We start from the raw sequence: 8,029 nt of genomic DNA, 5'->3' as shown, positions 1-8,029 counted from the left end.
ATGTATTATAAAATTAACATGGGAATTAAAACTATATAGATTCTTTTTTTAAATTTTCCTCCTAACTATTAGACAAAGGCCTATAACGGCACTTCGAGATGCTAAAATATTTGTGTTTTTGAGCTTTACAAATTGGTTTGGAACGTAACTGCAGTTTGAAATTTTGAGGGGAAAAATGAATCCCCGTTTTTACCCACAAAACCCCCTATTAAACCAATCATGCTGGTTCACGAAGACGTTCAAATAAACGTAGGTTTACACGTTTGTACCAAATTTCATCGAAATTGGATGACTTTTGCCAGAGTTGTCGTGCTAACGGACATTTATATGTATATGAATGTGAACGGATGGTGTTTTAGCCTCTGGAGACATCAAAACAAGAAAGTAAAGTGGTCCCGGGTCTAGGCCTTACAGTACTATGAGACCAATGGTCTTAGCGTATTCCCTATATGAGAAATTTGCTCAAATTAACTGCTGGGATATTAATGAGTCCAATACTCAGGCGGGAAAAGTACTTGTGTTTAAAGGTAAGTTAAGATTGAGAAACTAAATTTGACAAACCACGATTTAAAAATTAAAGAATGTATGAATATTTTTAAGTAATCTTAGTTGGATTTATTCTAGTTTTCTAAATAAAGGCTTAAATTTTTTTTACGATTATTACTCATAAAAGAAATGTCAGAGGATTACATTATTATTAAGGTTTTAGGTTGTAAGGAGGGGGACACGATTACATAAATTAATCATCCATCTACTCTTAACACCGACACCTGCCTGCAAGACCCTTACAGTCCTCGTCTACATTGTAATGTATTCAACATTCGATTACAGCAGTGTTCGATACAATAAATACATCTATCAAGTTTTTCCAATCCTGGAAAAATTCAGCTTTTTGTAGGAAAATATACAGATGTTCGAATTTCTAAAGCCACCTATTAACATCTAAAAGATTACCAAGGGTAAACTTAGTTGCATGTAATTATACTGTAACTGGAGTGATTGTTATTGGTATCATCACAAAGAACAAAACTATGCAATGTATTATTTAGGGATGAATTGTGTTTTATAGATGATATCGATTACAATTATTATAAAGAATGTTAACGTTTCTTTTTCTATACACTTGTTTACGCATTTTGTTAATGATAGAATGTTTCCATAAATGACAAATTATTTCGATATAAATCAGTTGTATATTGTTCACATCTCAATTCTTAAATTCAATCATAACCTCTTCTAAAATTTACAGCTTGTTGGAATCCCCCCCCTCCCCCTTATCATTTGGCGTAATTTGACAAGTCATACACACACAGTTATTAGTTTTTAACACATATATATCTATAAATTTGATCGGATGATGTTTTTGTTTCTTGGGACATCAAAGCAAAAAAATAAATCTGTCCCGGGTCTAGCTGTTACAACGAGACCTATGGTAATAGCAAATTCCCTCTATGGTAAATTCGCTAAAATATAAAATATTAGATTTTTATATAATAGTATAGATTTGAGAATCATATTAAAACTACTGTATTTTCATAAATAATTTATACTTTTGTTGTCTGCTTGCAATATGAGCGGAACTAGCATATTAATCCAACACTTTGCCAAAGTCAATGCTACATCTGGCTAACGTAAATGGGGTGTATACTTGCAGTATCATAAGTCAATGGTTCCAATGGTTCATCTGGTTCTCATAAATTGAAATTGTCTTCTTGCAGTATCCAATGTCAATGATATATTTAGATCACATAAATAGAATACCTTTTTGCAGTATCAAAAGTCAATGGTCCGTCTGATGCTCATTAATAAAGTGTCTTCTTTCAGTATCCAAAGTCAATAAACTATTTGATTCACTAAAATGAGACGACTATTTTCTATTCAAAGTCAATGGCACTGGCACGTCTGGTTCACTTAAACGGAATGTCTATTTGCTGTAGCCAAAGTCAATCGTATATGGTTCACATAAATGGAATAGCCTATCTAGTTTCAATGGTGCATTCAAGCGCTAGGGGCGCTAATTCAAGCGACCCTAGTTATTAATTTAGTAGCAAATTATTGTGCTCAAACTATATTAATCCGATTGTTCTTAACTTTTTTTCTGTATTTGTAATGTGCTTTTTAGATGATTAGTTGACAATCATAAGTTACGAATCTTTTGTTTACCTTTTTATTGTTATTTTGCAAATAATGCCATGGCGACCAATAAACCCATAAGGCCCATGATAAAATTCTAAATATTTAAACTCACCTAGTAAAAAAGCCCTTTATTACAATTTGTACCATTTCAGATTAATACGTTCCCATAGTTGGTTACTATGACTGTGTTAAATTTCGTGCGGATCGCTTCAGCCGTTCAAGAAGAGTATGTAAAAACCAAAGCAGTATTAGAACTTCGCTCGCTCCGCTCAACTATACCTTTAAAGGCCCTTCTGTTACTTTAGTCTCAAGTAAAACCATTGTAAAACGTTGTCATCTTCCTTGTTTATCATATCAATACTACTCTAATTTCCGTAAACGATTGTATCTACATGAAACATTGTTATTTCAAGTGCGAAACTGCAGTTTTCATTCATGGGGAACTCCTCTACAATTCTAACACGTTATATATTCCTCCCTAATTTTAACTTCAGTAGTCACACAATGTTTATCAAACTTTGGTGATTATTATATAAATGGATTTAATAAAGCACATTTTTTCAGATCATATTCGTAATATGTTTACATTATTTCACTGAGACAAAATATATAACTTTTTAAATTAAAATCGCTGCGAGCAAAGCCACGACGGGTTCTGCTGTTAAATAAATGATGCAATGTCACTGTTATTTGAAATAATGTTTAATATCTAATGCAATTAAAGACTCTTAAATGACATTTTGTTTTCTCTGTCTTACCCCAAATAATACAGCAAAATGTAGATTTTTTTAAGTTTTCAATATCACTGGAAGGGTGGTATGATTAGCTGAAAAGCTATTGCAAGACAAACTCAGTGGTAGGTATATCTCACACAGTGTATAGATAAATAGTCAAAGCAACCATACAACGGTTGTAGGCCTACAATGTACACTGTACTGTGCCTGCAGACTGCTAACGGCAAACACCTGGTCAGAGGTGGCCGTATTGTGCCGGCCCTGCTTATATCTCACACAGTGTAGATAAATAGTCAAAGCAACCATACAACGGTTGTAGGCCTACAATGAACACTGTACTGTGCCTGCAGACTGCTAACGGGAAACACCAGACAGAGGTGGCCGTATTGTGCCGGTCCTGCTTATATCTCACACAGTGTAGATAAATAGTCAAAGCAACCATACAACGGTTGTAGGCCTACACTGTACACTGTACTGTGCCTGCAGACTGCAAACGGCAAACACCAGTCAGAGGTGCAACCATACACCTCTATAGTCAAAATAGTCAAAATAGTCAAAGCAACCATACAACGGTTGTAGGCCTACAATGTACACTGTACTGTGCCTGCAGACTGCTAACGGCAAACACCAGACAGAGGTGGCCGTATTGTGCCGGCCCTGCTTATATCTCACACAGTGTAGATAAATAGTCAAAGCAACCATACAACGGTTGTAGGCCTACACTGTACACTGTACTGTGCCTACAGACTGCAAATGGCAAACACCAGACAGAGGTGGCCGTATTGTGCCGGCCCTGCTTATATCTCACACAGTGTAGATAAATAGTCAAAGCAACCATACAACGGTTGTAGGCCTAAACTGTACACTGTACTGTGCCTGCAGACTGCTAACGGCAAACACCAGACAGAGGTGGCCGTATTGTGCCGGCCCTGCTTATATCTCACACAGTGTAGATAAATAGTCAAAGCAACCATACAACGGTTGTAGGCCTACACTGTACACTGTACTGTGCCTACAGACTGCAAACGGCAAACGCCAGACAGAGGTGGCCGTATTGTGCCGGCCCTGCTTATATCTCACACAGTGTAGATAAATAGTCAAAGCAACCATACAACGGTTGTAGGCCTACACTGTACTGTGCCTGCAGACTGCAAACGGCAAACACCTGGTCAGAGGTGGCCGTATTGTGCCGGTCCTGCTTATATCTCACACAGTGTAGATAAATAGTCAAAGCAACCATACAACGGTTGTAGGCCTAAACTGTACACTGTACTGTGCCTGCAGACTGCAAACGGCAAACACCAGACAGAGGTGGCCGTATTGTGCCGGTCCTGCTTATATCTCACACAGTGTAGATAAATAGTCAAAGCAACCATACAACGGTTGTAGGCCTACACTGTACTGTGCCTGCAGACTGCAAACGGCAAACACCAGACAGAGGTGGCCGTATTGTGCCGGCCCTGCTTATATCTCACACAGTGTAGATAAATAGTCAAAGCAACCATACAACGGTTGTAGGCCTAAACTGTACACTGTACTGTGCCTGCAGACTGCAAACGGCAAACACCAGACAGAGGTGGCCGTATTGTGCCGGCCCTGCTTATATCTCACACAGTGTAGATAAATAGTCAAAGCAACCATACAACGGTTGTAGGCCTACACTGTACACTGTACTGTGCCTGCAGACTGCTAACGGCAAACACCAGACAGAGGTGGCCGTATTGTGCCGGTCCTGCTTATATCTCACACAGTGTAGATAAATAGTCAAAGCAACTATACAACGGTTGTAGGCCTACACTGTACACTGTACTGTGCCTGCAGACTGCTAACGGCAAACACCAGACAGAGGTGGCCGTATTGTGCCGGCCCTGCTTATATCTCACACAGTGTAGATAAATAGTCAAAGCAACCATACAACGGTTGTAGGCCTACACTGTACACTGTACTGTGCCTGCAGACTGCTAACGGCAAACACCAGACAGAGGTGGCCGTATTGTGCCGGTCCTGCTTATATCTCACACAGTGTAGATAAATAGTCAAAGCAACCATACAACGGTTGTAGGCCTACACTGTACACTGTACTGTGCCTGCAGACTGCAAACGGCAAACACCAGTCAGAGGTGGCCGTATTGTGCCGGCCCTGCTTATATCTCACACAGTGTAGATAAATAGTCAAAGCAACCATACAACGGTTGTAGGCCTACACTGTACACTGTACTGTGCCTGCAGACTGCAAACGGCAAACACCAGTCAGAGGTGGCCGTATTGTGCCGGCCCTGCTTATATCTCACACAGTGTAGATAAATAGTCAAAGCAACCATACAACGGTTGTAGGCCTAAACTGTACACTGTACTGTGCCTGCAGACTGCTAACGGCAAACACCGGTCAGAGGTGGCCGTATTGTGCCGGCCCTGCTTAGCTACAGTTTTTTTCCTAGGACGCTAGGCACGAGCTTGGGATTGTTTTTCACATTACTTCAGGCCAGATCTAGGGGTTGTGGCACTATCACTTGGATAAAATCCATTGGTCACTTGGCAGGGATCGAACCCGAGACCTCAGGGACCCGCGCTCTAACCACTACGCCAGCTCTACAGTACTGCATAATTATAATAGGTAGTTGTTTTATCATAACCTGACACTTTTAAAGTATATAATAAATAACTATATTGAATGACAGACTATGTTTAATAATTTATATTCTTTGCTTATTAACATATTAGCTAATTTAGTATTCTTCGTTTATTTTGTACTAGAGATAATTTTAATTTACTTAATTTGCTCATTTATTGATAAACCATTGACTTTGGACTGTAGAACAGCTTTTGGTGGGTATTGTAATAGAGCTAAAATTTATTAACATTAAATTTTTAATTAGTAAGTCTTTGACTATAAATATATCATAATTTATCACTATACTAATTTTAAATTTTATGGCAATCAATAAAGTATACTAGAGGAGAGGTCGTCCAGTGGTCGAAAACTCTACCAAAAATATGTAATGTAAATTTAACCAATGTTATTCAAAAAAATTGTTTCAGATGGTCCAAAAAGTGTGTTTGACCTAATAAATATTTGTATGCTGTTGTATAAGATATTTTTTATTATTTTTTTATTTACAAACTCTTAACAGGATAAACACTGTATTTTTATTACTTTTATTCTTACTTATTTGCTACTAAGCTTACTAAAAGATTGCTAATCTACTTTTTATACAACTGAAAAATGTATATAACAAGTTACAAAATGTTTGGAATAATTATTTTAAATCTTCACAACAGGTGTTACGATATACCACCATCTTTAAAAACAACAGTTTGAACAAATCATCTTTTATTTACATTATCGTATGATGAATGGTACGTGGTTTGTTTCAATAGCACATGCTGTAAAGGTGAGTTGAGGGAGATTTCTCTGATAATGAAGCCCACAATGCTATTCTACCATGTATTTTATTTCTGTTTCTATCGAGCAACAAAAGTGACACGATCAAAGTATTGTCTCTTCGTGTATGGAATAGAACAGTGCTTTATCACAGACTATAGAGTAACGAGTCTGTGAATATCAACTGTGTATTACAACTAAGATTTAAACGATACTGACTTCTATTTCTACGTACAAAAAGACGCTATCAGCTCAACATCATCCACGTGCATTAAATTGCTCATTTTTTTTACCAAAATACCAAGATTCCGGCAAGTCTTTAATAAAAAATTAAAATACATTTGGACTGGACATAAATCCATTTTTAGACCAATTTTGGATACAAAGGTGTTAAGCAAGTTTTTAAACATTAATACCCTTATAAATTTTATTTATATTTTTGAAAATTTTAAAAACTAATGAATTCTGTCTGTTGTACTGTCTGAGAATCTGTAAAGTTAACGAAAAGAGGTTTGTACTTATATATTCATCCTATTGCCTAATAAATTGGCGTTTATCTTTAAATAAACAAGTACAAATTATCTTTTCTGAACCCGGATTGGAACTCCAAAATAATTACAAATACAAATATATTTATTATGAAAACTACAACAGCTTGGCCTCACCAAGTAAAAAAAAAACTTGTCGGTGAGGTCCAATTGATACAATATTGATACATAAAATTGCATTTCCTATAATCCAATCGTTCAATTTAAAATTCAACAAACTTGCGAAAATTGTACATTATACAATTGATGAAGGGAAGATCCCTATAATTTTCCGCTAAATTCACAATCTCTTTTTATGCAGATGAAATAATATATTGCAAGAAAGATTTAAGCCCCCTTTCCACTATTGTACATATATTTATACCTTTTACTATTTGTAAAGAAGAGAATCGGGAACATTAAAACAAAATCGGAAGGTACCCTGTCATGACCAGGCACTTTATTATTTTGTAATCGTTAAATAATAGTTTTCAATTCCAATAAACTGAAGTCCGATTCTAATATCTCGTCCGTTGACGTGTATTCGTTAATTTGTTTACGAAATATTTCTGCAACGGATTTGATTTTTATTATCTTCTTTCAATGTATTATTTTTTGTAAACATCTTTGGTTATAATGCTACAACTTTCGAAAGCGTGAACATTAAATTCAACATAAATTACAACATATCGTAGAAACATACAACAAAATAAGAGTTCTGCACTTCCATTGCACATTTTATCAGTACAATTTAGAGAACATGTAATCAACTACCAAACGATCAATTTGACGAAGAAATTGTAATTTATTGAATTTATTCATAACTATGTCGGAATTTATTTTAACTACTTAATAACTTAATATATTGCTAACTCTAAAATTATTATAAATTTAAGTTTTATATTTTCAATTATACCCAGCACGTATTGACTACCCAACACAAGGGGTGTGCATCTGACCGCCTCGGTAGCGCAGTAGGCAGCGCGTAAGTCTCATAATCTTAAGGTCGTGAGTTCGATCCTCACCCGGGGCATTACTTTTGTCCAAGTGTAAAACAGAAATATAAATTTTGGGTTACTAATGTACTGTACCCTCTTATGGGATATTTTAGCGGTTGATAATGATTATTCTTATTACAATTTAATTTATTTTTTAAATGTCAACAGTCTGTTTTCCTTAGTTTCTGTTATTTTGTGATTCGCGACCAACAAACTTAAACTACTGTATGTTTCAAATTAGAAAGATTTTAA

At 36.1% G+C, this 8,029-nt stretch overlaps 1 non-coding gene across 1 annotated transcript; it reads left to right on the top strand.

The window, feature by feature from the left end:
• The first annotated feature begins 7,739 nt into the window (after positions 1-7,739).
• Positions 7,740-7,812, top strand: Trnam-cau (transfer RNA methionine (anticodon CAU)). The gene has a single exon. It is a non-coding gene; the product is annotated as a tRNA-Met (tRNA).
• Positions 7,813-8,029: the final 217 nt, after the last annotated feature.

This window comes from Macrosteles quadrilineatus, unplaced genomic scaffold (genome assembly GCF_028750875.1).
Source record: "Macrosteles quadrilineatus isolate MER2022 unplaced genomic scaffold, UCM_ALF_1.0 Scaffold_5__1_contigs__length_97177068, whole genome shotgun sequence".
NCBI classification, from domain to species: Eukaryota; Metazoa; Arthropoda; class Insecta; order Hemiptera; family Cicadellidae; genus Macrosteles; species Macrosteles quadrilineatus.
The sequence above is the reverse complement of the archived record's forward strand: the minus strand, read 5'-3'. Positions and strand labels throughout refer to the sequence as shown.